The following is an 8,450-nucleotide window of genomic DNA, read 5'->3' as shown; positions in this document are numbered from 1 at the left end:
TCTGCTTACCCATAAAGGGTAGCAGTAACAGGCCAAATAACAGTTGCATCAAAATGCAACTAGATGAAACAGTGTTTTGGGGGGATACTTATGGAACATGAAGATGGGTTATTTATAGAAACTTAAATGACCCCAAAACATCATCAGAAATTTTCTCTTCACAGATGATGACTTCATTGAACTTGCATCACAGAGTCCCCTTTTCAATTAATATTACTTATCTGCTGCAGCATCTCCTGAGATCAGTTACCATTAAGAGAAAGGAGAGCATTGACTGGAATGTTGAGGGAAGATCCTGTCACCTTCCCTTTTTTTTTTTACTAGAGATACAATAGCTCTATTACCAACACTAGAGCTCCAATAGTTTTGTGCTCAGCTCATTACTATGGTAAATTACAATGGGATATTTTGTCCAAAGGTGAAAGGTATACTTGTTAATTAGTGATTACCTAGTTCAGAACTTTATTCATGTTAAATTAGTGTTTTGCCCTTTAGCTTTCATCTCAACTTTTGAAGCCTTTTTTTTTTATTTTTATTATTGTTGGTGGTGGTAGTGTAAGAGAAAATACAGTCTTTCTACATATCCAGGCCCTAAATAGGTAGAACTGGGAACAAGGCTGACAACAGCCAGCTCCACTGAGACCTAGAAATCAAGTCAGCTTCATGACTTCATGGGGTAAAGACCTCAATAGAAAACTCTTAATGGGCAAATCTATAATGGCTAAACGACACTTACGCAAATGCTCAACATTCTTAGCCATGAAAGAAATACAAATCTAAACAACTCTGAGATTCCATCTTAATCTAACAGAATGGCCAAGATCAAAAACACTGGTGATAGCGTATGCTGCAGAGGATGTGGAATAAAGGGGACACTTCTCCATTGCTGGTGGGAGTGCAATAGAAAACTCTTAATGGGCAAATCTATAATGGCTAAACGACACTTAAGCAAATGCTCAACATTCTTAGCCATGAAAGAAATACAAATCTTAACAACTCTGAGATTCCATCTTAATCTAACAGAATGGCCAAGATCAAAAACACTGGTGATAGCGTATGCTGCAGAGGATTTGGAATAAAGGGGACACTTCTCCATTGCTGGTGGTAGAGAAGAGATGAGAGAAAAGGGAGAGACAGAAGCTGCCTCTTTGACAAGGTAATTAAAAAAAAGAGAGACTAAGGCTGTAAGCAGGAAGGAAGACCTGCCTCAGGGGATGGGTGAGGGAGTGGGCATGGCTTGTCTCTTAAAGAGTCAGATCATTATAGTGAGGAATCTCTGAGGTTCAAAACCTCTGATTGGTTGACATTTGTCTAGGGGTGTCCTGGTGAAGTGCTGGTAGGTGTTTTTATCTACAGTGCTTGGAAAGCTAGGAATTTCCTTTGAATGGTCTGCTCTTGGGTAGGGGTTGGGTAATCTTGCCCTGCCAGGCATTGTCTCAAAGTAAATTATTGAGACTCCAGACTCCATTTAAATTCACTGATGGCCAGAGTCCCAGGTAATAATGGTTGGTGGAAGTAAAGAACTTTCTTTGGATGACCTGCCCAGACTTAGCTTTCTTGACTGGCCCCCACAGGGTGAGGGTCTCACAATAACAAGTATCTCCTTTTGTATCTTTAAATCTCCCTTTAGCTGTTAATATTCTGAACATCCTTCCACCTGTGGGAAAGGGACATAGTACATTGTGACCTGTACAAGCTAGATAGCCACATTGTGTCAAGGAGAAGAATGGGAAGTGCCTGTGGAGATCAGGAAGACAGCAGGGTCTGCTATTAGAGCCAGGGGCACAAGCTATGGAAATGCATCTCTGCTGATCCAGAATAAACCTTCTGGATGAAAGGCAGGGTCAGGAACCATTGAGCTGTGTCTTTAATTTTCAGTTTGTAAATTTTTATTTAATTAGTTAATTAATTAATTTTTTGTTTTTCAAGACAGGATTTCTCTATAGATTTGGAGCCTTTCCTTGAACTACCTCTTGCAGATTCAATCTTTCTTTCTTTCTTTCTTTCTTTCTTTCTTTCTTTCTTTCTTTCTTTCTTTCTTTCTGTCTTGATACAGGGTCTCTCTGCACCTTTGCACACTGTCCCAGAATTAGCTCTTGTAGATCTCTCTCTCTCTCTCTCTGTCTGTCTCTCTCTCCATCCATCCATCTCTCTATTATCTTTCGAGATAGGGTTTCTCTGTAGCTTTGGAGCCTTTCCTGTAACTAACTCTTGTAGACCAGTCAGGTCTAGAAATCAAAGAGATTCACCTACCTCTGCTTTCCAAGTGCTGGAATGAAAGAAATGCACCACCACCACTGTCACCAACCAACAGAGCTGTGTCTTGAAGCACAGTATAACTCTATAGGAGGTGCTCACATCACTAGGCCTCACTGGCCAATCGGAAGCTGTGCACGATTCTTCTGGTGGCAGCCATTTTCAAGTTTGACTTTGAAGAGAAGCTGGCATCAGTGGTTTTCTGTGCTCTGATGTGAGTGCTGTAAGCTGAATAAGGAGCATGGGCAAGCTGGAAAACGACATTGTGGTGAGCATGGGGCTATTCTCCGACTGGGAGAAGTGGCTAGTTGAACCATGGGAGACAATGTGCTGCTTTCTCTTCTGGCCTGGTGGGAGCTGGTGACCAGATGCAGAGTTCATCCTGTTTCTGCCTGGACCTGCAGGTCCTGCATGCCCCAGCAGGGTCTGCGTGATCCTGCATGACTCTGTAGGTTCTTTGAAATTTTCAAACTGGCTGTCAGCCTCTGAGTAACTTCACTATTCTTACTGCGCCTGTTCACATTTGGGAATGGGATTGTGCTTTGAAATACCATTGCTGTTGACTTCACTGTGAAATGCAGGCTCCCTTAGTGCTTGTATTGTCGCAATGGAACACAGATTTGCCAAAGTCACATAGCCCTGGTCTGTCTTCTGTTCCAGAAGTTCTGCACCTTGAACATTTATTATTTAGGTTTAGGATCCATCTGAAGTTAATTCAGTGGAGCTTGTAAACAGTATTTCCTGTATAGAGTAGCACTCCACTGCTAAACCGTGATGTAGAAGAGAAGATTGATGGTAATAGAATTGATGGTATAAGGAATTACCAGTTCTTGGGAAACATTAAGTCACAAAGTAGTATTTAGGTAAGGGAGAACTGCATCCCAAATACCACAAAGGTAATGGTATTCTAATGTTGTCTGTTAGAAATTAATATGATAAAATATAAAAGTTTGTCTCCCAGGATTAACCAGCCACATTTCCATAAGAAAGGAGACAAGCCTGAATTACAACCAGCACAAGTGCCCATCCCTCCATTAAAAAGTTGGCTTCTAAATGCTGCTCAAGGGGCCATTACAGGGTCACAACCAACATAATGTCCTGTTGTGCCATAAAGGTATATTAATTCTAGAATTCATTTCCAGTCTTTTTTTTCTTTTTTCATTTTTTTTATTGAAAGAAAAAAAAATTTCCACTTCCTACAAGCCTCCCATTTCCCTCCTCCTCCTCTCACTCCTCTCCCCCTCCTCCCACTCCTCTCCCCCTCCCTCTCCAGTCTGAAGAGCAGTCAGGGTTCCCTGCCCTGTGGAAAGTCCAAAGTCCTCCTCCATCCATCCTTGTCTAGGAGGTTGTACATCCAAACTGGCTAGGCTCCCACAAAGCAAGAACATGAAGTAGGATCAAAACTCAGTGCCATTGTCCTTGGCTTCTCAGCAGACCTCATTGTCTGCCATATTCAGAGAGTCCAGTTTTATCCCATGCTTTTTCAGTCACAGTCCAGCTGGCCTTTGTGAACTCCCAATAGATCAGCCTCACTGTCTCCGTGGGTGGGTGCACCCCTTGTGGTCCTGACTTCTTTGCTCATGTTCTGCCTCCTTCTGCTCCTCATTGGGAATTTTCAGTCTTTTTGAAAAGTGATTTGGAGTCAAGGCCTGGTCCTGAAGGAGTTGCAGGACTGTCTATCCAGCACTGGGCAGCAGAGGCAGCATTAGGTGTTTGAAGCAATTTTCAGTTACAAAGCATGAGGCAACAGGATTATAAGCTCATATTCTCCCACACCAGTATGGCAGAGCCTCCCCCTCCCCCAATGAATCCACACTCAACAAAGCTCAGAGGCAAAGCGCCACTACACAGGCCACCATAGTAATTAATAAACCTTGTCTCGCTCATGGTTCACACCTTTCCAAGCAGCTCTGACAACTCAGCCAACCTGTTCTTCCTGGTCTGGGGACAGTGGCCCCTACATTGACCATGGCATGGCTTTGTCATCCTCCTTACTGCTCCCTTCAGCAGAACCAGAGAATCCTGTTAAGAACCTGTAAGCTACTTTCTACTTATGCTCCTGATTGCCAAGTAGAGTCCTTCATTAACTAGAACCACCCAGGTGGGCTTCAAGACACTAGCAGTTACCATACTGGGTGAGCAGAAATCAAATGTCTCAGAGAGGAAAAACCTTTCCAGGTTTCCATGTGGAGCACAGGGACCTGTGACATCTCCCCCACTAGTCTCCCAGGGCTGAGCAGTGGGACAGATCCATGGGTTTTGGAAAGGACTTGGGGCATGAGATGGTATTTAAAAACAACTACTATTTGACCAGAGCTTGCTGCTGCCGGCCGGACAAGACCCTCCCTAAAGGGGCCCTAGCTATCCCTGCTGCTGTTTGCTGGACTAAGCCCCTCTCCCTGCTTCTCTGCTGGCACCTCCCAACACCAGCCCGGGCACTCGGAAATCTCACACCCATTCTAGGTTGGCGATTCTGTGTATGTTCGGAGACACCGGTCCCAGAACCTTGAACCTCGCTAGAAGGGACCCTACACCTACTGCCCTCAATGTGGATGGTATTGTAGCCTGGATCCATGCATCACACGTCAAGCCTACACCTCCACAGGACGACCCAGGATGATCCAAATGGTAGCTTCAGCATACACAAAATCCTCTCAAGGAGGCCTGATTCTGCCAGGCTTGCTGATCTTTGCCCAGATGTTTATACCTCAGGACTTAACCTGGATCCTGACTAACTTAGAGACTGGGCCAGCCTTAAGGCTAGCCACTGGAGTTCATCCCCTGGATACCTGGATCCCCCAGCTAACTTTTGACCTGTGTGTTTTAGCAAATGACTCTTGGGAGGATACTGAGCAAACCCCCAGAAACTTTTATCCTGTATGCAAATATTCTGAATGATATATTTGTCTGGGGGAAAAGCAGACTCTTCAGTATGGGGTAGGGTGTTCTAAAGTATTTTATTGTTCTGCCTGGGGATGTAAAACCAATGTCAATGTCTCTTGGTTGAGGGTTAACAAAAACGACTTAGTCACTTTCACCTGTTCCACACCAGAAAAAAAAAATCTGAAATCACAATCACTTTCACTGAGGAGAAAGAGCTAACTGGTTAATACACAATACTTGGGGTTTATGGTTATATAATCCAAAAAAAAAAAAAAGACATAGGGATTCTGTTTGCCCTGTGAGTTGTTGTAACACCTCCCACGACCACAGTACTAGGGCCCAACCCGGTATTACCTGACCAGGGCCAGCTAGCCCCTGCTGAGGTAGCCCCCTCGCCAGGGCCCTAGGCTCCACTCCTATTGCTAAGAACCCTTCTGCAAGCCCTGCTTCACTGTTGACAAGCTCTAATACAGGCCAGCGACTGTTTAATCTGATAAGGGAGCCTTTTCTTTGCTCAATAGTACTGACCCCAGATGGACCCAATCTTGTTGGCTATGCTTGTCAGCAGGACCTCCCTAATATGAGGGAATAGACTCATCTGGCAGTTTATTGATCTATGATGGGTCTACAACACTGGTTTGTTAATTTCTGTGTACAGATCCAATTGGTCCTCCAAATTTACTAATATTTCAAGATTGAGATATTTGACCAAATAAGAGGAGGGAATGTAAGACTTTAAGACAATCTTGAAGCCATTTTTGACAATTCTGAATCCTCTCAGCCTCTGTGCCATAGTGCTTCCCCTCCTCCCCTGGGAACCAAGGACCTAAGAGCTACACGAGCCCTTACTCACCTCCTGAACAATTACCCATATATGTATGTTTTGGTTCGGTCCCTGGGAAATGGGGTCAAAATGACCTCTTGCCTCATCTGATCTGGCAACAGCTCTCCAGTCAATTATTGGTAATAGCTCTTTTGAATAAGACAATCAGAATAGTCAAAGAATAACTCCTCTTGCTTCTGTGGCCCCTTTAAAAGTAGACTGTAGCTGGGCAGTGGTGGAGCATGCCTTTAATCCCAGCACTCAGGAGGCAGAGTCAGGGGGATCTCTGTGTGTTCGAGACCAGCCTGGTCTACAAGAGCTAGTTCCAGGACAGGCTCCAAAACCACAAAGAAACCCTGTCTCGAAAAACCAAAAAAAAAAAAAAGTAGACTGTACCAGCTATCGAGGTCCCTCAGCTTCCCGAATGCTGGGGACCCTGTCATGACAGAATTAATAAAACCCTCATGCTTTTGCATCGGCTGTGGTGTATGAGATGGTCTCTGGGGATGACTCTTCCTCTGTGTTTGGATGCTAGAGTCCAACAAGAGAAAGAGAGGAAGAGAGGAAGAGACAGAGACAGGCAAAGAAGTAGAAAGAAAAAGGAAAAAAGAAAGGGAGGGAGAGGGAGAGAGAGGAAGTGGGCATGGCCCACCTTTAAGGTGCATAGGAGGTACTCTTAGTGACTGCAGCTGAGGACATAGCCTGTCAGCACCCCAGGGGCAGCCCAGTACAGATGCCTGAATACTAACACTTGTGGTACAAGATGAACATGCCAGAGGCATTTCTTTACATCATTTTTATAATTTATATGTTTCTACATGACTTTGACGTGAGAATGTCCTGTTTTTACATTGTCGTCATGTTCAAAAACGGGTTTGTTATCTGAGCCTGCTTAGGAATAGATGGAACTCCATATAAATGTGTAGAGATTCCCTTAGTCAAATCCACATGCTTCCTTTGTTATGAAAAGCATTGTTCTGGAAAAAACTCCCATGCTTTCCCTGCCACCTGCAGGTAACAATTTTTCTCATTTCTTTGTCTTCACTGTTGTGATGGCTAATCTTGGAAGTCATATCGACTATATCTGGAATTAACTAAAACCCAATGGGTATACCGATGAGGGATAGTTCTAAAGGTTTTGTAATTAAAGACCCGTCTTTAATCTGGATCATTTGAGGCAATATCCACCTTCAGATGCTTGGTTGTTTGTGCACATCTATCCCCAGCACTCAGAAGGCTAAAACAGCCAGATTTTTGGAATGTGAGGCCAGCCTTATCTACAGAAATGAATTCCAGGGATTCACAAAAAAAAAAAACCCCTGTCTCAACAACAACAACAACAACAGCAAAAAGAACCAATCAGACAAAGAATAAGATCTGCCTTAAATCTGGATCACACTTTCTGGTAGTCACCTACATATATAAAGGATGTTTGTTGTGTTCGGTGGTCGCACAACGATGTTGGATAGACCACCAAAATCCATTAGACCAGAAGCAAGCTTTAGTCTAGAGAAGGAATATAACACCACAGGCACACAAAGCTTGAAACCTATAGCTATGACCACAGCCAGAGATCACCTCCTGAAACTGTGGCCCTGGGGGCTTGTTTGGAGCCTCTTCCTACAGTAAAGTCAAGCACCAGGTGTGTGTCAAAGAGCTTTTACAACCTTGAGGTCACGCTTGATGTCACATTCCATTGTTAGCTTTGCAACTTTTGTTTCTAGAACATTAGAATGTTAACTTAGATTGTTTGTGAAAGTCAGTGGCTGGCACAGCCACTTTTCACTGTGCCTGAGAGAATGTAAGGCAGAGAGTAGAGTAACATAAAGGGTCAGTTAAAAATTAGAAGAATACAAGCAGAGGGTTCCATAGAGGCAATAGCTAGAAGCTAACCTTTTTGCTAGTACCTGCCTAGCTGGAAAGTTAAAAGGTTACCTCTGTACACAGTGGCTGCCAGAATGTCTGCTCTTAAGGCAAAAAGTGTTTGTTATAGGTTAACAGTGGCTGCCAGCTCTCTCTCTCTCTCTCTCTCTCTCTCTCTCTCTCTCTCTCTCTCTCTCTCTCTCTCCATAATGTGTTTGTGGTTACAGCTTTACATTTCTGTATTTCTGGAATAGACCCTTAAGTTTTATATTTTATTCCTGGACTCTTCGTTATTGAAAAAGGAAACTTTCTCTTTGCCTGCTTGCCCTATCTCTGGCTACCAAGTTCATTCCTTTACCAGCATTGGAGCTTACTTCCTTGAAATTCTGGTATACACTGAAGACCAGCTGAGATATCCAGCCTCATGAACTTAACTAGTAGATTCTTCAAATTTCTATTGTTAGGCAGTCATTTTTGGATTACCTGGACCACAGCTTGTAAGACAGTCTAATAAATCCACTTTTTATATACATGGAGAGATTCATTCTACTAGTGCTATTCATGGAGACAACTTTGAATAATGCTGCTCTGGGTTTTTTCACCTGCCCATTGAGGAAGATGTGAT

The sequence above is a fragment of the Microtus pennsylvanicus genome, chromosome 17 (genome assembly GCF_037038515.1).
Source record: "Microtus pennsylvanicus isolate mMicPen1 chromosome 17, mMicPen1.hap1, whole genome shotgun sequence".
Taxonomy (NCBI): Eukaryota; Metazoa; Chordata; class Mammalia; order Rodentia; family Cricetidae; genus Microtus; species Microtus pennsylvanicus.
This window is presented reverse-complemented; position numbering follows the sequence as displayed.